The sequence below is a fragment of the Procambarus clarkii genome, chromosome 2 (assembly GCF_040958095.1).
Source record: "Procambarus clarkii isolate CNS0578487 chromosome 2, FALCON_Pclarkii_2.0, whole genome shotgun sequence".
Classification (NCBI taxonomy): domain Eukaryota; kingdom Metazoa; phylum Arthropoda; class Malacostraca; order Decapoda; family Cambaridae; genus Procambarus; species Procambarus clarkii.
This window is the reverse complement of record NC_091151.1, coordinates 16052099-16076829: the sequence shown is the minus strand read 5'-3', so window position 1 is coordinate 16076829 and position 24731 is coordinate 16052099. Positions and strand designations below refer to the sequence as shown.

General features: G+C 43.0%; 1 protein-coding gene across 2 annotated transcripts in view; it reads right to left on the bottom strand.

The window, feature by feature from the left end:
• LOC123762220 (zinc finger protein 84) overlaps positions 1-24731 on the bottom strand; it is a 79407-nt gene that overhangs the window by 11739 nt on the left and 42937 nt on the right. The window contains exon 2 of one of the 2 annotated variants that reach the window (XM_069323841.1): positions 20585-20682. The exons of the other annotated variant lie outside the window; for it this stretch is intronic. The gene's annotated coding sequence lies outside the window, so the exon portion shown is untranslated. The remainder of the gene's footprint in view (positions 1-20584; positions 20683-24731) is intronic. 2 annotated transcript variants of the gene reach the window in all.

Below are 24731 nucleotides of genomic sequence, written 5' to 3'. Positions count from 1 at the left end.
CCACTCACGCCCTCCCTCAAGTCATCTGACTCACCCACATTCTCCTCCCACAATACTGTTTTTGCTTTTATTCACTATATACAGACGTTATATATAAGTATCTACATTCGTGTTCACCATAACGAACCACTAAGTTGGCATGCTGAGTGGCAGTGCCAGTGGCAGCCCGCCACTGGTTGCTACTTCCTACCTCCCTCAAGTCATCTGACTCACCCACATTCTCCACCCACAATACTGTTTTTGCTTTTATTCACTATATACAGACGCTATATATAAGTATTTACATTCATGTTCACCATAACGAGCCACTAAGTTGGTATGCTGAGTGGCAGTGGCAGTGACAGACAGTGGCAGCGGCAGTGACAGACAGTGGCAGCCCACCACTGGCTGCCACTCCCTCCCTCCCTCACCTGACTTGCCACCATTCTCCACCCACCATACTGTTTTTGCTTTTATATAGACGTTATATATAAGTATTTACATGTTTTGTTCACCATAACTATACATCTAAGCTTGTATGGTGAGTAAAAGCACAAAGACGTAGGACCTCACACAGTCAGCTGATGACTGCCACCCTCATGGCCAGACGCACTAATATTTCTCCTCCAACAATACTGTTTGTGGTGTTATTACGCTATATACACACATTATATATAAATATCTACCTGTTTTATTCATCATACTTGTACAAGTAAACTGGTATGGTGCCCAAAGACCATCGTGGTAACCAGTAAACAACACCGTCGTCTGCACGGTGGCATCGTGCAGACGACGCCACCGCCCTCACCAAAATGGCGGCTCCCAACCTTCTCCTCTTGCTGTTTATACCCTCTATACACACGTTATATGTAAGTATCTACATTTGTGTTCACCATAGCGAACCACTAAGCTGGTATGGTGAGTGCAGTCAATAAAAGGTGGCCACACACAGTCAGAAGACATCGCCACCACCCTCCCTCCCACAGCATTACTCCTCCTTCCATGGCGCACAGCGCTAAATATCACCACAATCCTGCTATTATCAGAACCCTGGTCAGTTTTATCACAGTCAGGGGTCTTCTGTAATAATATCATCGCTACATAATACCATGAACAAGTATATTATGGCATTTTTAGGCGATGCTATGGTCACAAGCTGAACAGCAGTGCTGTTAGCTCATGCTGCATGCGTCAGGCTTGGTTGCTCACTCAATACTGAGGCCAATAACACCCGGGAGTTTGGCCCATGATTTTTTAAAAAAATGGCGTCTGTTTACAAGAGCCCTGATGAAGGTGTGGTGAACCCCGTGTATCCGTGGGCCATTTAAATGTTGCGTAGTACTCCAACACGTCATATGACGTGATGCGCAGTTGACTGCAACAACTTCCAACACGTCATATGACGTGATGTGCACTTTAAGGGTTAAGCGAACACTAACACCTAAAAGAAGAAGATGGGCCACCACAACCCGAGTGAGGCGTGTGAACATGTGCGGTGCGAGGTTGAACCCAAAAGGAAGACAATGAAAGCGGTAATTCTGACGCCCCACAACAAAACCGAGCCAGTCCCTGAACCCCAGATGAATCGGGATGTGCCAATAAGCATCCTTGAGGTCCAGGGACACCATCCAAGTGCCCGGCCCTGAAGGGGCAAGAAACCCAGGGGGTTCAGACGGGACAAGTCCAGTATGAAGCCCAGGCCCGCACAGTCCCGTTTCGGAACTGGAAACAGGCGGGAAACCCACCCGAGAGACATTGTTGTTTTGACCACGCCCAAGCGCACCCACTCCGAGATAACCTGACAAGAACGCAGGAGAATAGGCCTGCCCTGCCAGCCCCCAACCTCCCGAAGGAGGAGTAGCCATGCAACGCTACCGCTGGCCGCAAGAAACGACCCGAAAAGCCCATGAATCATGAGACCAGGCGTGAGTGAACTGAGCAAGTCATCCCCCTATCACCCCGTCAAGGGGGCGAACTGCGAAAGGCCCGACGCTACTTACGAGAACCCGACCTGCGCACAGAGCAATCACCGCGCCAACCAGACGCAGACGGTTCCGAAGGCAGCGCCGGCTCCAAAAATGGCACCTGTAGCCTACCCTGACGAGCGGGACCCCAAGCCCTGGCACGACCCCCTCCGGGATGAACCCACCCGGGACCCCCAGAGAACCAAAAAGTCGGACATCGGATGACAGCTGGAAGAAGTCGCCTGTATATACTACTTGACAGCAGAGTCCGCAAACAGCAAAAGGACAAAAGGGCAAAGACAACCTAAGAGCCAGGGCTCAAGCGGATTCCAAGGAGGAAGCGAGCACAACCTGTCGATACATGAGATGCGCAGTGAAAAACCGTGACAGCGCATCTCACAGGATTGGCGCAAACAGCTTCAAAGCGCAGATGACGCACGAGCAGCCAAGACCAAGGCACCAGTCCCAGGAATGGCCCCAAGTGCCTCTACATCCTCTGCAAGCCAATCCAAAAACAGCCCCAGGAGGGAAAAGAAATCCAAGACAGAAGCCAGCAAGCCACGAGCACAATAGTCCTCAGCCACAAGTACAGCCAACAGGAAAGGAACATGTACGTGAAGATGAATAGCGCCCACATCCCACAGAGGGGCAGGAACGACACTCATTAGAGTACATGGTAAAAGACAATCTGCTGACATTGTTGGTTCTGACGAGTATGCAAGTAAATTTGCACAGATGGCGCAGGAACAAAATTGATCTCCAGAGCAAATTTATAATGCTGATGAGACAGGTTTGTACTGGCGTATGCTACCAACAGACACGATGGCTCATAGTGGTGAGTATGATCCTTCAGGTGGTTATAAACAAAACAAAACAGAGAATTTCTTTGTAGTGCTGTGCAAATGCAGCTGGCACACACAAATTAAAATTACTTGTGATCAGAATTAGCAAAAATCCCAGGGCTTTAAAGTCAGCTAACTGCCTTACTGTGATTTATAAGGACCAGCCCAGTGCGTGGATGTCTCAAGTATTATTTGTTGAGTGGTTTAATAAGAACTTTGTACCCGAGGTGAAGGAGCACCTGAAAAGTGTTGGTTTCCCTCAAAACAGCAAAGTTGTGCTGCTGCTAGAAAATAGTTCAACACATCCACGAGGTGATGAGCTAGTAAATGGCAACATCATTGGAACATTCTTACCACCCCAATACAACTTCACTGATCCAACCCATGGATCACAGGATAATTAAGAACCATAAACACCACTAAAAGAGGATGTTTGCCAGATGTCTTAATAATCAGCTAGGAACAATTTAAGGACCATTATAAAGTCTTCACAATAAAGTCAGCTATCTGGACTATTGCTAATGCATGGGATGAGGTACAGCAAACAACACTAAGAAATGGTTGGAAAAACTTTGGCCCACGTCAAGTCTGTTTCCTGAGGAAGGAATGAGGCAGATTTTGAAGGATTTGTGGCGAAGAAAGTTAGCGAGAGGAAAAAATTAAGAAAGGAACTCCTAGCCTATGTCAAGGGGATTAAATCCCCTGAACTGAGAGCAGAACTAGTGACTGAAACAATAGAAAATGACAGATAGGTGAACATATTTTGACAAAAAAAAAAAAAAAAAAAAAAATCGAAACATGACTGATGATGAAATTATAGAATTAGTATGTACAGCAAGATAGCCAAAAGAGTGCAATGAAGAAGATGGAGAGGAAGAGGATGAAGAAACGTTAAAGGAAAAATGTAATATAGAAAAATTTCAGCAACATTTTGAAGGCATTCTGGCATTTATGGACACGAGTTACAGTGAGTTTGAAACCAAGGACATGATGAGTCTGTGCAATTTGTATATATGAAGTCTTTATAAACAAGACCAAAGGGAATGAAACAAATGTCAATTATAGTCTTTTGCAATGGCTTCCAAGAAAGCTCGCATTGCATCACCTGCACCCGACTCATCACATGTTGACCCAGTCAACCACCACCACCTCTTCCATGTAAATAACTATGCTTCACCAACATCGATCATCAACATAAGCAGATCAGAACTTCACTTATTGGCGAGTACAAACAAAATACGGTCGCATTTATGCTATAAACCTGTCGATTTTTTCCCCTAGAGTTTTTTCCTACATTTCTCGTTTACAAACTTACATGATAACCGATGGGTCTCATCCCCAAGGAGTTTGGAAACCAAGTGGTGCTCTGTATTTAACCCTTAAACTGCGCAATGCACCTGCAGGCCCTCCTCTGGTTTGCGCAACGTGCCTCCGGGTATTTGTATTTTTCACGTTCCATTCAAAACTCCCGTGGCTACATGAGGTTCACATCAGCTTCCTCAGGGCTCTTGTGAACAGACGCCATCTTTAAAAAAATCGTGGGCCACATTCCCAGACGTGAGAGCCTCGGTACTGAGTGAGCAACCAAGGCTGGCACACACAGCATAAGCTCACAGCACTGCTGTTCAGCATGTGACCACAGCATCGCCTAATAAAGTCAAAATATATATGTAACTTGTATTATTTAGCCATGATAGTATTACAGAAGAGCCTGAGTGTGATAATGACTGTATACAATGATCAAATATCAGTGATTCAATGCTGTTCACGATGTTCACAGCTCTAGCCACAGCATTATTTCCTCCATCTAGAAATCTTCAAATGACTTCCTAGGTTCCATTACAAAATAAACTTGTGGTCAATTATTCATTTACAGGATTTAGTGACCAGTATTGTGATAACAGCAGGATTGTGGTGATAATAAGCACTGTGCGTAGTATTGTGAGAGGAGGAATTGTGGTGAGGGAGAGAGGGAGAGGATCAAGGTAGCCTCACTGTGTGTGTGTGGCAGCCACTATTATTTTGCTCATCATACTAGCTTAGTGGTTTGCTATGGTGAACACATATGTACATGGGTATATACAATGTGTGTATATACCCATGTAGGTATGTGTGTAGTATTGTGGGAGTTGGAATTGTGGTGAGGGAGGGAGGGAGAGAATCGAGGTAGCCTCACTGTGTGTGTATGGCAGCCACTCTTGTTGTTTTGCTCATCATGCTAGCTTAGTGGTTCGCTATGGTGCACACAATTGTACATCTATATAAATAAAAATGGAAATGTTCGTTTGTTCAAAATCGCTAATCTCCGAAAGTTCTTAAACGATTGCTTTGAAATTTTCACACAATGTTCCATTCGCATCTGGCCACGTTTTTATATACATACTACAGTATATAGATGTCAGGTCTGTCACAGTAAAAAAAAAACATGCTTTTTCTGAAAAACTGTCTTTCTTCATGTCTTTTTCATGTGAGAGAAATCTTCAAAACCTCTTTACCGATTGCTTTGAAATTTTGACAACGTTGCATTCGAATAGGCGCGTCTTTTTTTATATACCTACTATATAGATGCCACCCCTGTGCCAGGTAAAAACATGCATTTTTGAAAAACAGCGCCATCTGTTGCACATAATGGCAACATGCACATTATACCAAATGTCACGAATTCCATTTCAATGTATCCGATTGCATCGATAAATTTTATTTCCATAGATTTCGATATATTTTATTTTTTAGTGAATTAATTTGTGTGACATTGTGTTGGAATTAAGCTGTGTTGTTTACCATACCATTCATTTCGTAGGTACAGTATAAGTTTAGATGCTACACCTGTGACAGGTAAAAGTATGCTTTTTCTTGAAAAACAGTGCCATCTGTTGCATAAAAGAGCAATACACATGCTATACTAGATATGTTACAATTCCATTTCAATGTTTGTGTTTGTGCATAATCGCTAATCACCAAAAGTTCTTCACCGAGTGCTTTGAAATTTTCACACAATGTTCCATTCACATCCGGCCAGGTTTTTATATACATACTATATAAATGTTACATCTGTGACAATAAAAAAAAAATACTTTTTCTGAAAAACTGTGTTTTTCACGTGAGGGAAATCTTCGAAACCTCTTTACCAATTGCTTTGAAATTTTGACCCAACTTTGCATTCGAATTGGCGAGTTTTTTTATATACCTACTATATACATGGCTCATCTGCTTCAGGATAAAAACATGCTGTTTTTTAAAAACAGAGCCATCTGTTGGATGTAAGAGCAACACACGCTGTAATCTCCGAAAGTTCTTCACCGATTGCTTTGAAATTTTGACACAACGTTGCATTCAAATAGGCACGTCTTTTTATATACCTACTACAGTATATAGATATCACCCCTGTAACAGGTAAAAACATGTGTTTTTGAAAAACAGCGCCATCTGCTGCACATAATAGCAACATGCACGTTATACCAAATGTCACGAATTCCATTTCAATGTATCCGATTGCATTGATAAATTTTATTTCCATAGATTTCGATATATTTTATTTTTTATTGAATTATTTTGTGTGACATTGTGTTGAAATTGAGCTCTGTTGTTTACCATATCGTTAATTTCGTAAGTATAAGTATAGATGCCACACCGGTGACAGGTAAAACTATGCTTTTCTTGAAAAACAACGCCATCTGTTGCATGTAAGAGCAACACATATGCTATACTAAATGTTATAATTCCATTTCAATGTTTCTGATTGCATAGATAAATTGAATTTTGATTTATTTTCATTTTGATTTAATTATTTTGTGTGAATTGCCTTGGAATTAAGCTGTGTTGTTTACCATACCGTTCATTTCGTGAGTATAGTTTATAGACTGGAGTATTCATTCTGTGACTTTGTTGGACATATCTGTACAATCAAGGAACATCCGTGCACCATGTTGGCTCCAAATGCACTCGCTTTGTCAGTGATGGCTGACTGGTGGGTGGATGGGCAGGCAGGCAGGGATGGAGAGGCTGAAATGTAGGCAGGCAGGCAGGGAGAGGCTGGGAGGTAGGCAGGGAGGGAGAGGCAAGGAGGAAGGCAGAGCTTGGGAGGGAGGCAGGCAGAGGCTGGGTGGTAGGCAGGGAGGGAGAGGCAAGGAGGAAGGCAGAGCTTGGGAGGGAGATAGGCAGAGGCTGGGTGGTAGGCAGGGAGGGAGTGGATGGAGATGGATGGTAGGATGGAGATGGATGGAGGGATGGATTGATGGAGGGAGAGAGGGATGGAGCTATGGTTGTCGAGGTGAAACAGAGCGTGTTTATGGGAAGTTTGGGGAGGAGGGGGGTGTCGGTGGTGGGGGAAGGGACTGGCTCGCAACCAGATGTTTGGAGGGATGCAGGGAGGGAAGGAGGGAGAAAGGGAAGGAGGGAGAAAGGGAAGGAGGGAGAAAGGGAAGGAGGGAGGAAGGGAAGGAAGGAGGGAGGAAGGGAAGGAAGGAGGGAGGAAGGGAAGGAGGGAGGAAGGGAAGGAGGGAGGGAGGGAGGGATGGAGGGGAGAGAAGGAGGCAGAGATGGAGGGAGGGATGGAGGGAGGAAGGGAAGGAGGGTGGGATGGATGGAGGGAAAGGGGGATGGAGGGGAGGGAAGGGGGGATGGTGAGGAGGGAAGGATGGATGGAGGGGAGGGAAGGGGGGATGGTGAGGAGGGAAGGATGGATGGAGGGGAGGGAAGGATGGATGGAGGGGAGGGAAGGATGGATGGTGGGGAGGAAAGGATGGAGGGAGGGAGGGAAGGGGGGAGGGAAGGGGGGAGGGAAGGAAGGGATGGAGGGGAGGGATGACAGATGGGAGGGAGGGAGCTGGGAAGGAAGGAGGGAGGGAAGAAGAGAGGGAGAGAGGGATGGAGCATTGGATATTGAGGTGAAGCAGAGACAGCGTGTGTATGGGAAGTATGGGGGGTGGGGGCGGGTGGGGGTGTGTGTGTCAGTGGTGGGGAAGGGAAGAGATAGGGCTAACACTTGACCCAGTTAACCAGATGTTTCTTAATTAAATTCTGGATGTACATCATATATATTTTTGCTTACAGATTTTGTTTAGTAATATTATTAGGATAATAAAAAGTTATAAAATACATGTTTCATGAATGCTTTATTAGATGGAGATTCTTCAGGCTGTCTCTGGCTGGCTGGCAGTCTGCTGAGCCATTTCCCAGAAGGGTCTTTGGGGGGGGGGGGGGGGGAGTCAGAAAGTGAGGGTGTGTGGGGAGGGGAGGCAGAAAGTGAGGGGTGTGGGGGGGAGAGGTTCAGTGAGGGTGAGGGAGGGGATGAAACGGGTAGGCGGCCTGCTTGCCATGTGAGGACCCTCTGATGCCAAAACTAACCCAATATCGACCTTCGGTAATATCGACCGCCAGACTGTTATATTAGACTCTAAATACCGGTCTCCCAAACTGGTCATTATTACCGGCAGATCGGTATAAAAGAGGCCTTTAAATTGAATGGATACTGTATTTTTATTTCATTATTTTATTTTTTTATTATATTTCAGTGATGGGAACATCAGATCACTTGATGTTCCCAATTTTCTGATGGGAACATCAGACCATTTGGGAAGGCATCGGACAAGGGAGTGGGGAATAGCGAGGATGACGAGGAGACGGAAGTGAGAGATAGTGGGGAGGACGAGGGATCAAGAGAGGGGGTAATGGGGGGGAAGGACGGGGGACAGGAGAGTTTGGGATGGTGGGGACAAGGGAATGGGGAATGGTGGGGAGGACGAGGGGACAGTGGAGTGGGGAATGGTTGGGAGGCCGAGGAGATGGGTGAGGGGGGAATGGTGTGGTGGACTGGGGGACAGGGAAGGTTGCTGTGGCTCAGCAACGCGTGGCCGAGTACTGCTAGTAAGTATATACAATGTGTGTATATAGTGTAATAACAGCAACAGGAGTATATTGGGAGGAGCTATTTTGGTGAGGGAGGTGACGTAATCGTAGCAGCGTCTCCTGGCTGCTGTGTGATTTCTCATGCAGTGTATGGTGGCCACTGTAAAGTTTGGACACAATACCGGCTTACTTGCATAGTTCTGGTGAATAAAACATTTAGATAGGTATACATAACAAGTGTATATAGTGTAATGAAAGCAATAACAGTATGATGGGAGGAGCAATGTTGGCAAGTAAGATGTTGGAGGAGTGAGGGAGACACTGGATGTTGGAGTGAGGGAGGGTGTGGCAGCTAATACTCGCGGAGTTCTGAGTGTGTTGATGGTGAAAGTATATAGTGTGTGATAGTGTATAATATGTAAATAGATTGTGTGTATATATATACATATATATATATATATATATATATATATATATATATATATATATATATATATATATATGTCGTACCTAGTAGCCAGAACGCATTTCTCGGCCTACTATGCAAGGCCCGATTTGCCTAATAAGCCAAGTTTTCCTTAATTAATATATTTTCTCTAATTTATTTCTTATGAAATGATAAAGCTCCCCATTTCATTATGTATGAGGTCAATTTTTTTTTATTGGAGTTAAAATTAAGGTAGATATATGACCGAACCTAACCAACCCTACCTAACCTAACCTAACCTATCTTTATAGGTTAGGTTAGGTAGCCGAAAAAGTTAGGTTAGGTTAGGTTAGATTGCCGAAAAACAATTAATTCATGAAAACTTGGCTTATTAGGCAAATCTGGCCTTGCATAGTAGGCTGAGAAGTGCGTTCTGGCTACTAGGTACGACATACAGTGGAACCTCTATTAACGAGTGGCTCTATTAACGAGTTTTTCCAGTAACGAGCAAGCCACTCGCAGCAAATTTGTCTCTATTGACGAGCTCGCCTCTATTAACGAGTGAAACCACATGGCGCTTCCTAGCGTCTCGCGGGTTCTCGCAAATTCTCAGACGCCTCTGACGCCAGTGTTGTTGTTGTATCTCACACGACAAGCATCCCTATGGATTTATTTGAGCTTTTCTTTGGGTTTTTAGTGGTTTTGCGACTACAATTTGTAACACACGATGTCTCCAAAGAAGCTGCTTGCTAAAGATAGTGTTGTCAAGAGGAAGAAAGACACAATTACTGTGGATTTAAAGAAGGAAATTATAGCAAAGCATGAGTGTGGTGTCTGTGTAATTGATCTCACAAGGAAGTATGGCAGGTCCTCATCAACAATTTACACCATTAGTAAGGGAATGAGTAGGTAAGGGAGGATGCTGCCTCTTCCACTGAGATCAGGGAAGTGTTTGGAATGTTTGAAAGGGTGAACGCATTCTTGGAAAAGCTGCCCTGATAAAGCAGTGACAACCCGGTGTGTGAAAATGTTTAATTAATTTATCACTTTGTGATAACACTTTATGAAAGTGTTATCACTATCGCAGGTATATGTCGCTTGAACGTAACACACTTTTTTTCACTTGAATGCACCCAAACACCGTGCTCAAGCGTCATTTGAGCAAATATTTCTATAATATCCAATTCTTATCCGATCGACTTGGGGATTGTATAAATGTTTGCCATGACATTTCCGTTTTCTTTAATAACCACATTGCCTATTTGAGAAAACGGCATTGTATTGTATCTTCGTGGTAAGACTATTATATTGTTGACACAACGAGTGTAATCAACGTAGTTTTTTATTTGGTGCTGGTCTAATGCATCCTTGTGTGACATTTGAAATGAAATTTGGGTGAAATTCCCAAGAAGAGAGAGTCCGCCTGACTCAGAGGTGGATTCTCCTTCCACACCATAACTCCTCTCATCCTTCCCACCTCTCCATCGTCTCCCTCAAGCCAGCAACTACTCTTCATAAGGTAAAGTAAATATTAAAACACTACAACAAAACATTTATATTTACATGTGCAATATTATATTTACATAAAAAAGTCATACAATTATGGATGTTTTTGGGAGTGGAACGGATTAAATTTATTTCCTTTATTTTAAATGGGGAAATTTGTTTCCAAAGACGAGTTTTCCAGGTAACGAGCTCGGTGCCAGAACGGATTAAACTCGTTAATAGAGGTTCCACTGTATATATATTGTGACGATAATCTCCTTCAAGAGATTGAGCCTGCTCTTCCCTCCAAAAGACGTCGACATAAACATCTATATAGAACAAGTATGGAAGAAAAATCCAACAACGACAACACCAGCAAGGTTTGCCAGAGCGCAAAACGTATGCAGCCAGGAACACCTGCTCCACCTCAAACCGCGAAACTACCTGTCTTGTCGCCGGCTCCTCGCTGATTGGCCGCGGGTCTAGCTGCAACTGCACTCCACCCACCATACTACTTGATGTCTGGGGCCGCCACGACCTCAGTCTTCAGAATATTCAGTGCTTTCATACGGTTAACACGTCTTCTTGGTAGACTGAGCTGTGGCTTACGTGTACTAAGAGAGGTGATAGCTTAAAGCCAATATTCCTGCACCTCTCATTTTATTGTATATTGCACAGCTTGTTATTGCTCACTTGTCTTAACGTAACTTTTCATTTTGTCATTTAATTATTCTTATTATTTTGATTGATTGATTTTATTATACGAATTTGTATGTCCATTTTATTCATGATTTGTTTTTCTAACGTAATTAAAATTGCATTGTTAAAATTTACTTGTGTTTTGTGTGTCTTCTCCTTACCTTACCACAGACGAAGTTCCAGATTTTCTATTTTTTTTTTATTCTATGTGACGAGGCCATACCCCTAGCTTTGAACAGCCGAACACCAACGCGTTACCGTCACAATATATATATGCAGAATAACCACATGTGAAAAATAGAAAATGCTTAATGCGTTTTCGGCTAATTCGCCTTCATCAGAGCAAAGTAGAATGAAGCAAAGTGATCTTCATTCTACTTTGCTCTGATGAAGGTGAATTAGCCAAAAACGCGTTAAGCATTTTCAATTTTTCACATGTGGTTATTCTGCATACTTGGATCAGTGTTTTTGTGATCATTGTTGCATATTATATATATATATATATATATATATATATATATATATATATATATATATATATATATATATATATATATATATATATATATATATATATATTAGCATGATGCATGGGAAATATGTGCAACATGTGTGTTCATTTGTGTCATGCACGTAACACAGTGTCTTCGGACAGTACGGATGTTCTACTGCCATAATACAGTGTTCGTGTTCATTATACATAGGATTGGCATGAAAAAACAAATAAAATGTATTTGGAACTGTGCACAAAAATGAACAAAAATATATTCGCACATCCTGCCCCGGGCGCCCTACCGGCCCCAGAGGCGCCACGGGCGACCAGGGAATGACGATGTCATGCGCAAACTTACAGACCCCATAGCAGCCAAAGCATGTACAATTTCAACCTTGTTATTATACCCATACTCAGGGAAGGGTTTTTGACACTTTCAAAACAAAAAAGAATTTTTTTCAGATAATTTATTTCCTGTGCACTGGGGGTGTCATATTTGGAAGCTAAGCAGTTGAGGGGTTTAGGAAGATGAGCAGCGCCGAGACAGAGCACGGAGAGAAGATATAATTACAAAAGAATGAGAGAATACTGAAAACAAAGAAGCAGCACGGAAGAGGGCCAACGAGTCCTAGAAAGGACATGAGGGAAGCCTCACCAGAAGCTGACAGACGTTCCAATAATACGGGAAAAATCGAAGACCTTCCCAAACCTTCGAGAACCTACAGAAGCAAGCACAAAATCACAAGAAAAACAGCCTCACAAGAAAAAGCCGAGGCAGCCGGATAATGACTAAGGAAGGGAGCCCACTGGCAGACCCATACATCACGGCTGGAGGAACAGCCGTGATGTATGATTTTGCAACAGCCGTCGCTGTTACAAAATCCATGCAGTTCATGGATTCTCACATTTATATATTATTAAGAATAATATATAATTAATTATTCATGTATGTGACATTTATTTTTTGTAAGTGCAGTAGGACACACCAACATATTTGGAAAGGAGCGGGCATGCTGGAGTTCACCTGATTCAAAAATGTCTAATACAGGTCAGTTTTTGGACCAGAATAATGTACGTGATCAATTGTTGGGTTGCCAGATATCATCTCTTATATTATTCATATCTGTTTAATTTACCTTTAATAAACATGTTGTACTTTAATTATGTCAATTGTATGTAACCAAAAATATATTTAATATTATTTAATGTCTGTGTGAGAACGATTACTTTTCTCATAAATTAGTTTTATGTAAAAGTACTCGTTCACCATCCCGTCGAAGAATGGAGGAGGGGGGGAGGGGTGTTTTGGGTATGAGCGTCGGGCAGATGCCAGTGGTTTGAGAGCATTGATCTGGGCAACATGTTATAAGATAAGCCTGTGTGCATTGTTTTTGTTTCAGTAGGTTAGATTAATTGTTCTGGGAAGACAAACCCTTTACTTAAGCCATTTTCTTTTTTTGATATTACGTGAGCAAATATATATAGTTATACTGATAAACTTATTTATATATATATATATATATATATATATATATATATATATATATATATATATATATATATATATATATATATATATATGCCTGTATAATTATCCTGATCTTGTGATATTATTTTGTTTGTACAAATGTTTGTGTTTAAGGGGCACTCTGGTGTATCACTTAGGAGCAGTGAGCTTACTCCTTAGACCATTTTGTCACTGCCCAATTATACACGAGCTGTGTGTACGAGTTAGGTCGCAACCCCGGAAAGGGAAATCCCTGAGACCGCCCGAGTCTCAAGACCATCGAAACCCCTCCCTGACCCCGAACCCACAGACGGTGAGGATCCAGATGCAGGGAGGAAAGGGGGAAGACCAGGCAAAACCAAAACAGGGAAAAGACAGGGGAGGCGCGGACGGAAACAAAACCGAAGCAACCGACACCTCCAAGCCCCGACACAACAACCAAAATGGAGCAGCCTCGGGGTGTCCGAGGGAGCAATCAACCTAGCGCGTTGCAACCACCTGAACCCAGCATGCAATGCCCGTGCTGTCTGCACCCACATAGTCAGCATAGGACTGGGTAACCGAATCATAAACAAGCAGCAAAACTTGTAGGACTCCGTGTCGAAGGTGCCACCGACCCAACAGGCAGCAGACGGAGGCAAAACATGGAGAGTCACCCCGAGACAAGGTGACAGAGAAACCCTCGAACTCGCACAAAGCGAGGTGGGGGGGGACTCAGGGGAGTCACATATATCGGACCTGAGACGGAGCGTGAGTTCCTGAGACGGAACTCACGCTCAAGAAAGCCAAGGCAGGGTACTGCTAAACGGCGCCCAAGTCTACCAAGCAACACTCTAAAGCTGAACCCCAAGGACATGTACACTCATGGTGACCTAGCAGGGGGTACCACCAGAAGAGATAACAGTACTCAGGACAGGTACAATGGGGGCAACAACCAAGGTAGACCCCCCACCAGGCAAGACAACAAAAATAAAAATAAAACCCTGCAACCCCGCAAGACCCAAGCCCCAAGCGCAGTACTTACAGGGCACCTAGGGAAGAGAACCCGAGGTGCATGCAGCCCGAGTACCCCTGGAAGACAGCCACCACACACAAGGCACAGTGCTGTAACAATCAATGGAGCCAGAGCACATGACCTCTGCCGATAGCATCAGCCTCAGAACTGGGGTCTGGGTTGCCGGCACGAGACGTCTGGGGCTCCCCCTCCCAGGAAGGGGGGGGGGAGCCGCGCAGACAGCAGCGCGGCAATGAGATGACGTCATGCTCGTTGGCTCGTTTTTATTTTGGGAGTTCTGTCCACTAGTTCGGCTCTCAGTAGCAATTTCTTAACCAGAATAGGGGTTTGTTTTGGGATGATTACCTTTCTGGGTGACTGACCCGATCGATGGCAGACATAGAATGCTTCCAACCACATGGGGTTTCTATAGGCTATTGTTCCTCGTGCCTCTCTGAGGTGGCCAGGTTCTGGCTTGTGGTCCCTGGTAAGCCTAAAGAACTCCATACACATGACTGCTGCCAAAGTCTGACATTAGCAATATCAGCCTGGATAGCTCCGGGGACCCGACGGGGCTCCCCGCAGAAAGATCTACACGAACTCCACAAATGGTCAGGACACTGGCAAATGCTTTTTAATACGAAAAAATGTAAGTCCTAACATATGGAACATAACAACCAATGTCACACCAACCTAATTAATAATATTACCATGTAGCAGATTGATGAGAAAAAGGGACCTTGGAGTCAAGATCCACCACTCAATGAAAGTTGCCCAACAAGTGGGAGCTGCAGTAGAAAAAACCCAGCTCTAGGTATAATCAAGCGTACCTTTGACTTTAAACCACTGCACTACGCAGGACACCATAAAGCGCTGGATGGAGGGTGTGCAATGCAGCATATGGCCATCATAGGTATATTGCAGGATTTAAAACTGGCACACGGTCACTTGGGTACGAGATGGAGACCTCCAGTGATCATCATTTTGAAAAAAAAAATCCCAGCTTGCTCCCCTGTGGGGAGCCTCAGATTCAAGTTAGCAATTATGTCTGACGCATCATCATCGAGCTCCTGGTCTCTGATCGGCCGCGTTGTTGAGAAAACTCTCAGATGCCGAAATACAGGGCATATTGTTTGATGATGAACTTAGTGATATTGAAGACTACAGTCCGGATAAAGACCTAACACAGGTGTCTGACACTAGTGATATGGACATTGAGGTGGACAATGTGGAGTGTGTGTGTACAGAACACACATCTATCCAGCCCTGCCACACCACCCTTGGTCAACACTAGTGGATTTACCATCACCATCTGATGTGTCTCCGCTGAGTGATAGTATAGGTGATGTTTTCTGGGTTCAGTGACATATGATCGGATACAAGTAGTGTTGATGAACCGAGTGCAAACGGCAAAAGTGTTACTAGGCAAGGTTTTGCTGCCCCAGCAACACACCGAGGCAAGTGCCAGCGTGTCATGCAGCCTGAGGACAAAGATGACAGTGTGCCCTCAACATCAGATGTTCGTGGTAGGACTATACTATACCAGAACAACCTCATCTCCTGGCATACGCAGCTCTATCACAAGATGAAGGAGCCGTGTTGTTGGCACCCGTGCTGGTGTAGGCACCAATACAAGAAACACAGGTGTACTTGTGTGAGAGGATTGTAATAATTTTGTCCCACAAATTCCAGCATTTGAAAATACCAATGTTGGTATAATACCCCTTATTCCCCTATACTGGTGAAGATATGGCCGAAATTAATTATTTTATGGCATTAGCCATTCATATGAGCATTTCGTTGCAGTGACGAACCAATATGCTCTTCAACTTATTGCCTCTGGAATTTTACCCGCCTCTCGAATGACACGTTGCAAAGACTGTTAGGAAATGTACAAATTTGTTCAGAAAATTTGAATCAGGATACAAACTTTGCATCGGGTTACGAGTTTGTCGATACACATACGGCTGACCTAACACGTGGTGGCACGGCGATCGTGCCTCAGTTTCACAGTGCCTCGCACCCAGTGACTATCCCGCTTGAATTCTTCACAAGAATTTACAGTTATTAGTCGGATTTTTGGCTATTTGAGCATAAACACTTATTATATATCTCGCCATGGGTCCCAAGAAATCCAGAGGTAATGGTTCAAGACAAGAAATCACATGTGAGAATGACCATAGAGGAAAAACAAGAGATCATTCGTAAGCATGAAAATGGTACTTGTGTTGTTGAACTAGTTAGGCAGTACAACAAATCCATGTCAACAATATGCACTGTACTTGCCAAGAAAAAGGACATTATGAGTGCTAAAGTGGCAAAAGGCATATCAACAATCACGAAACAAAGACCACAAATACTTGAGGATGTAAAAAAGTTGTTATTAATTTGGATACACAACAAGGAGTTAGCGGGTGATAGTGTTTCAGAGGCCATCATTTCTGAGAAAGCCATGGTATTGCATGAAGATCTTGTAAAGAAAACCCCTGGAACGAGTGCAGATACGAAAGACTTTAAGGCAAGCAGGGGATGGTTTGACAAATTTAGAAATAAAGTGGTATTCAGAGTGCTGTGAAGCATGGGGAGGCTGCCAGCTCAGATAAACCAGTGGCTGAAAGATTTATTGAAGAATTTAAAGAGTTTGCAGAGGCTGAGGAATACCTACTGCAACAAGTGTTTAATTGTGATGAGACAGGACTGTTCTTGAAAAGATTGCCTAAGAAGACATACATTACCAAGGAGGAGAAATCATTGTCCAGACACAAGCCTATGAAAGATAGGTTTACACTTGTGTTGTGTGGAAATGCGAGTGGCGATTTGAAAATTAAACTCTTGCTTGTGTATCATTCTGAAAATCCAAGGGTTTTCAAAAAGTATAAAGTGCAGAAAACCCAAATGTGTGTGATGTGGAGGGCTAATATTAAGGCATGGGTGACTAGCATTTTTTTTTTTTTTTACAGAGTGGGTGAATGAAGTGGTGTGCCCTGCCATACAAAAATATCTGCAGGAGAGAAGTTTGCCACTCAAGGCCCTGCTTCTCCTTGACAATGCTCCTGCTCATCCTCCAGGCTTGGAAGATGCATTGTTGAACAGATACAGTAATTTTCTCATAGAAAACTTACTTCCTCCTAACACCACTCCTCTACTTCAGCCTATGGACCAGAAAATCATAGCAAATTTTAAGAAACTCTGAAAGGGCACTTTTCCAGAAATTTTTGAAGTGACTGAAGCCACAAACCTCACCCTCAAAGAGTTCTGGAAACTCCATTTTAGCATTTGTAGTGCTTTAAAACTCGTTGACAAAGCCTGGCAAGAAGTGACTCAAAGAACCCTGATCTCTGGGTGGAGAAAATTGTGGCCTGAATGTATGCCAGAACTAGACTTTGAGGAGTTTGAGCCTGTAAATGAAGTGTCTATTGTTGAAGAAATTGTTACTCTGGGCTGGAAAATGGGCTTTGAATTGGATGGTGCTGATGTGGAGGAGTTGGTGGAAGAACACAACAAAGACCTGACTACCGAAGAACTTCAAGCCCTTCAAAAGGAGCAGTAACAAGAGGCAGCTGAGGATATTTCTCCAGAGGAGGAGGATGAGGCAGAAGAGAATGTCCCTTCCCAACAATTAGGAAGTGGTGTCAGAGGTGGGAAGAAATGCAAACTTTTATTGAAATGATTCACCCAGAGAAAGCTGTAGTAGGCCATTGCATTAATCTTTTCAATGACAATGTGATGCCTCACTACAGACAAATGTTGCGAAGGGAAAAACAATCTTCAATGGATCATTTCGTTGTGAGAAAATCAAGCAGTGAGCCACAACCAGGACCTAGTGGTATGCAGGCAAAATGTGCCAGAGATTGCACTCCAAAAAAATCTTTACTGCCTGATGTTATAATGGGCACTCCCCTTCCAAACAGTAACACCTCTCCTCCTTTCCTCTCCTCACCATCTTCCATACGCCAACAGGAATCATCAGCAAGGGTAAGTAATAACTTGAACATACTTCTGTAGTATAGATTTGGGTGAATTAGGTATAAAGTTTACTTTTAACTGAAGTTTTTGTGGAGTCAGGAACGGATCAATTCATTTCCCATTATTTCTTATGGGGAAATTAGCTTCAGTTTATGAATTTTCGGGTTACGAACCGTCTCCAGGAACGGCTTAAATTCTTAAACCGAGGTACCCCTGTATGTGTTTTTAGCGTTGTGCATGATGATGAGACATGTAGAAAAACACATGATCTAGGATTATTGGAACAAATGCAGCCTTATTTCAACCCTCCTTGTTCAGCAGGTACGTGTCATGTGATAGGTTCCTGCTGCTTCTCAGGTGCCTGTACTTTGAGAACAGTGATAATGAAGACAGACAACAGACTGTAGAAAGTGCGGAAGATATTCAGCGAATTCAGAGGAAATATTCGTGACTATTTTGCACCAGCAAAGAATGTCGTGATTGATGAATCACTAGTTCCATTCAAGGGATGACTGGCATTCAAGCAGTACATACCACGGACGTAGACATATCAGGTCAAGATCCACACAGGTTCTCTGGTAGTGTTGTGAAAATTCATGGAACCATTGCTGAACACGGGGCATATCCTGTACACAGACAATTACAGTACAGGCATACCTCAGAATACGAGTTTAATCCGTTCCTGGAGACGCCTCGCCTTCCGAAAACTCGCATTCCGAAGTTAATTTCCCCATAAGAAATAAAGGGAAATGAATTAATCCGTTCCTGACTACCCCAAAAACCCCACATCAAACTAAATTTTTATACCTAATTTACCTAATTCATCTAAATAAACCTACAAAACTGTGTTCCAGTTATTACTTACCTTGCTGTCGAGTGCTGTAGGCGTATGGAAGATGGTGAGGAGGGGGGAGGAGGAGAGGAGTTACTGTTTGGAAGGGGAGTCCCCTTCCATAATCACATCACATAACCCCATGCCTTGTAACACTATGGATACCACTTCTCTTTCTAAATTTTTCAAACCAGCCCCTGCTTGCCTTAAACTCTTTCTTATCTGCATCACTCGTTGCAGGGGTATTCTTTAGAAGGTCTTCGTGCAACACCCTGGCTTTCTCACAAATAATGGCCTCCGAAACACTATCACCCCTCAACTCCTTGTCGTGTATCCAAATTAATAACAACTTTTCCACTTCTTCAAGTATTTGTGGTCTTTGTGCCATTAATGTTCTTACTCCTTTTGCCACTTTAGCACCCATAATCTTATTTTTCTTCTTAAGTATAGTGCATATTGTTGATGTGGCTTTGTTGTACTGCCTACAAAGTTCAACAACACGTGTACCGTTCTCATGCTTCCGAATGATCTCTTGTTTCTCCTCTATTGTCATCCTCACATGAGCTTTCTGGCCTTTATCCTTACCACTGGCTTTCTTGGGACCCATGGTGAGATATATAATAACAAATTGTATAGACAAATCACCAAAAATCCAACAAAACACTGAAAATCCGCGAGAAGAATTGATGTGGGGGTAGTCACTGAGCGCGAGACAATGGTAAACTGAGGGGCGGAGGGGCGACGATCGCCGAACCACCACGCGCTAGGTCGGCCTGTACGCGTATCAACAAACTCGCGTCCCGAAGTAACCCTCGCCTTCCGAGACAAATTTTTGGAGTAAATACTGCTCGCCTTCCGAAAACCTCGCATACAGGGACAATCGCATTCCGAGGTACCACTGTACTATACCAGCCCCTTGCTGACCAGATTCCCCCTTGTCCACAACACTGGCATATGTGGCACTGTCAAGACACACAGGAGGGAAATGCCAGTGTTTGACATTGGGTGAATGTCAAATTCACTCAGTAGGTGAATGCCAGCTGAGAAAGTGTGATAAAAGTTTATCTGTGCGCTGGAAGGGCAGACACGAGGTGAATATGTTGACAACTATTACCACTGGTGCAATGTTGGACAATGGCAAAGTCCCTAAGTCAAACGGAGGCTACAGACCTGTCTCCTTAATATCCTGCTTTTGTAAAATGATGGAAAGGATTTTGTTAAATAGGCTACTCTACCTTGTAGGTGATAACATGTCCAGTAATCTCTTTGGTTTTATCAAAGGCAAAAGTACTGCGGATTGTCTCTTAAAGTGTTTGTCTAATGTGGATGACAATTGTCGAGTTTTTGTTGATCTACAAGGAGCATTTGATAAAGCCAATGGGGAAGTAATCTTATATGAATTAGCCAATCTGGGAATAACAGGGAGATTGCTACACTGGATAAGGGATTATCTACAAGGCAGAAAAGGTCAGGTGTATTACCAGGGATACATGTCTGAGGAACGGAGGTTTCAGTTAGGTACCCCACAAGGGGGAGTATTAAGTCCCACCTTATTCAATGTATTAATGAACAGATTAGCATCAGAGATGTATCCTCCAGGGGTCACGACGATCATATATGCTGATGACATTCTTATACAAGGCACTTCTGGGAACAAAATTCAAACTGCTCTTAACATACTTGGTACAACCTGTCACAAGTTAGGCTTAGTTATAAATGCAGATAAAACCAAATACGAGTATAGGAAACGAAGAAATATAACACTTACTCTAAATGGTGTGGAACTGAGCCGTGTTCAGAAGTACAAGTATCTGGGCATGTATGTTGGATACACATGTGAGAGTAAAAATGCTGAAATAAATCATATCAGCACCTTATGTAAAGCCCGTCTGCATCCTCTGAAAGCACTGGCTTTTTCTGGTAAAGGTGTTGGGGTACCTATCTTGCGGATGTTATACATAAGCACTGTTCGGTCCCTGATAGACTACGCAGCACCCGTATTGTCTTACACAGGCCAAGGCAGAATTCAAAAAATAAGAGCTGATACAGAACGAGGCTATGAGGATTATTCTTGGATATCAAAGAAATGCAATGATTGAAATAATGAGAATGGAATTAAATTTACAGAGTGTGTGTGATAGAGTCCGTGACATTAACACTAGAGTATCTATTCGTTTCATGCGGAGAAAAGGAGGGGATAAGCTGTTTGAGAGCGTTCAGACCTGCTTGAGTGACGTACACACTTCCAGGAAACTGAGGGAGACACGCTACACGAGGGGATTAGCTCATGACCTCAGGGAATACGACGTACTTGACTGCTGTAAACCCTCTCGACAGTGTAATATGTCTGCTCCCTGGAAAGTACAGAAAATAGACGTCGAAATTGTACCCCTCAAGGTGAAAAAGATTCATCATGAACCGGGACAATTACGGTGTTTGTATGGAAGCATGATATCTCGGTTACCAAGAGGCAACAGTTTACATGTATATTGCGACGGGTCGGTGGCGGAGGATGGCAGGGCCGGGTGTGGTGTCCTAATAAGGGAATATACGGAGTTTGGGACTGTGGACAGGATAATTGAACTCCGGCTTAGTAATTATATATCATCCACACAAGCTGAACTGCAGGCCATTCTGGCGTGTTTGGAGGAAGTACGTCATGACGACAAAAATGTTTTTGTATTTGTCGATAGCCGAGGAGCACTGGAGTCCTTAAACAGTCGAAACCCAGTCTTTATGTCTATAGTTGAGGACTGTAAGAGAAGAATAACTGAGATACAGCTGAAAGGTTATAGTGTGAAATTCATGTGGACTCCATCTCATGTTGGAATAGTGCTCAACGAGGTGGCGGATGACTTGGCCAAACGTGCCACATCAAAACCACAAGTTGACATTGAATGTGAATTCACAATGAGACAAATAAGAAGCAAAATCAGAAATATTCAGGCACAGGCGGGAGTGGAGAGGAGAGAGATAATGTATGAGAGTAGTCAAACCATGCAACACTACATGTATGCGAGTCAAAACACCCATTTCACTTATGGTCAAAGGAGAAATGCTTGGAGTGACTCTGTGTACATGCGGCTCAGGCTTGGGTACAAATATTACTGGGAATATGGGATAGATGTTCATGATAATGACACGAAGTGTAAACTATGTGGTATGTTAAGGTCTCACACCCTGGCCCATTATGTTCTTGATTGTCCGTTGATTAATGTATATAGAAACATTGAGATAAGGACTGTTCCTGAACAAATAGCCTGGATGTGTCACAACGGAAAGGTTGATGATATTCTTGAGAGATATAAGAATTTTGCACCAAGATTGTAATATTTTGTTGAATTATCTGCAGGTGTCTTGCAAATTGTCTATACAGTATACCTAGGTCATAAAAGTATTTGTGTGTACGTCTGATAACATACTACTTGTGAAGGAGGAAATGTATATGTTTACCTCTCAGAATGTTTGGTAATATGTTTATTTGTGATGTGTGTCTATGTATATATTAACACATTGTACTGAATGGGGTGAGAATAGCTTGAGCTACCTCATCCCTTTGTGTGTATTTTACCTCAATAAACTTATTTCAATTTCAATTTCAATGGCAAAGTGAACTTTGCAACCAAGGTAAAAATGTATAAACCTAATTGTGTCGTAGACTACAATGTAAATATGTGTTTAGTAGATAAATGTGACATGATGGTTGGTGTTGTCGAGTGCATGAGAAAACCTGTGAAGAGGATCAAGAAATTGTCTTTTGACCTTGTTGACGTTAGAGCGCTGAACTGAACACGTATTTCGTGAAATCTGGCAAGATACCACCAATCTGTACATTCAGTGCTGCTCTAGCGTCACAACTACTGATAAAATATGGGGTGGAGGGCAATGTTGTGCCACGTGGGGTGCCAGCAACAATGCCGCGCGCAGTTCCTGACAGACTCAAGTGTAAAGATTATCTTGATGTACACAAGCTTAGTTATATGCCAAGTACAGGAACACGTGAAAGAGGTCAACGTTCCTGCATTGTTTGCAAGCACACGTGACCTAAGGAACAGAAGCAAAAATCCATCTGCACATGGTGCGTTGAGTACAAAGTTCCCTTGTGTTACTGAACCAGTTCCTTGTGTTAAATGGTTCAGTAACTATCACACACTCGCACAGTACTAAGTGTGTTGATAATGTTGTATATAGTCTGTGATAATTGTACAGTGTTTAAATAAGTTGTAAATGTAAAAAATTAAACATGTAATATGGAAAATATGAACAATGTTTGCGGACACTGTCACATAAATCCCCCTGCATAGCAGTGGAACTGCCTCTTCCACTCACCTATGTCTTCATGCTGGAAGTCCACCTCTATGACAGCCAAGATGAGTCGTCCAACCTGCCAAATGCTCCACAATTCTTTATCTCCCTCTCCCCACCCCTAGGGCCTAGTACGGCTCGCCGGCAGGCAGAGGTGCCTTCACTAACTAGTAGTTTGCTGCCTTTAACTAGCAGTTGTACAGCCTATACCTAGTGGTGCCACCAGCCGCAAACTAGCAGTTTGCCAAGAAAAAGGCAAACCTGCTTTGCCTTTTACAAGCAGCAAACTTCAGCTGCTTGTTACAACTCACGGTGACACCAATATTTTTTTTTTGCCCGGCGGTTGTCACCGCCGGGCAATAGAAAGGGCACTGCCACCCAGGAGAGCCAGTCTCTCCCTGGTGCTCGTGGTCATCATAGCTTCTCTCACCCGTCGTCTGCTACCAGACTACATTGTGTGGAGGATGCTGTGGTGGTATGGTGATATCTTCAGCTTGTCAGTACAGTATATTACCAGTGTATTCATATTCACTGTATTCATTGCACAGTTTATTCATGTTACAGTTTTTATATTCCATTGTTTCAGCTTTGAATTGTATGATAGCCAAGTGTTCTCAGGTGCCATTTTTGTTCATTAATATTACAGTAAATTGTTCTAATTATTTATCTGACAGTTTTCTTTTGTTTCTGCCTGCGACTTACACACTGCAAGAGGTTTACAGCATTTTTTTGTTATTCTTGTGTGACTCAGAACCATACCATCCTGACCCAGTATTGCTGCACTACTGAATCACGTCACATAGAATTAGGGGCCTGTCCTAGGAGTTATCCCAGGGCTGCCCTAGGAGCTGTCCCAGGAGCTGCCCTGGGCACTGTCCACGGAGCTGTACTAGGAGCTTGTCTCAGGAGCTCTTCCTAGCAACCTTTGCCTAATGTTGTGTTTAGTTGTTATATTTGGCTTTTATACTTTGCATTTTTTCAGAATTTATTTTGAGATTTACATACTGGTGACTGAACACATCTACTTTACAGGTGTAGCAATTTGTGATCTGTTTTAATAAACAGACTTGACTTTTGATTATGTGATGTTTTATGTGCAAATTCTGGCTCATAATGGTTAGTCTTCAGCTGCTCCTCTGAATAGACTGTACGTTTTAATACTAAATGTACTAAGTACAATCCTGACTACCGGCTTAGTATATAAATACACTTAATCACCAGAATTGCACCAAAATAATGGCAGTTTTGCCATTAAATATTGTGAATATTTGAGTTTACCTGAGAAGCTGTATAGAAAACCACAACCTAACCAAATCTTCTTAGTGTAGGAGGACAAGCATTTTATTGCTTCTTAATTACAATTAGTACTTAACTCTTAAACTGCGCAACAC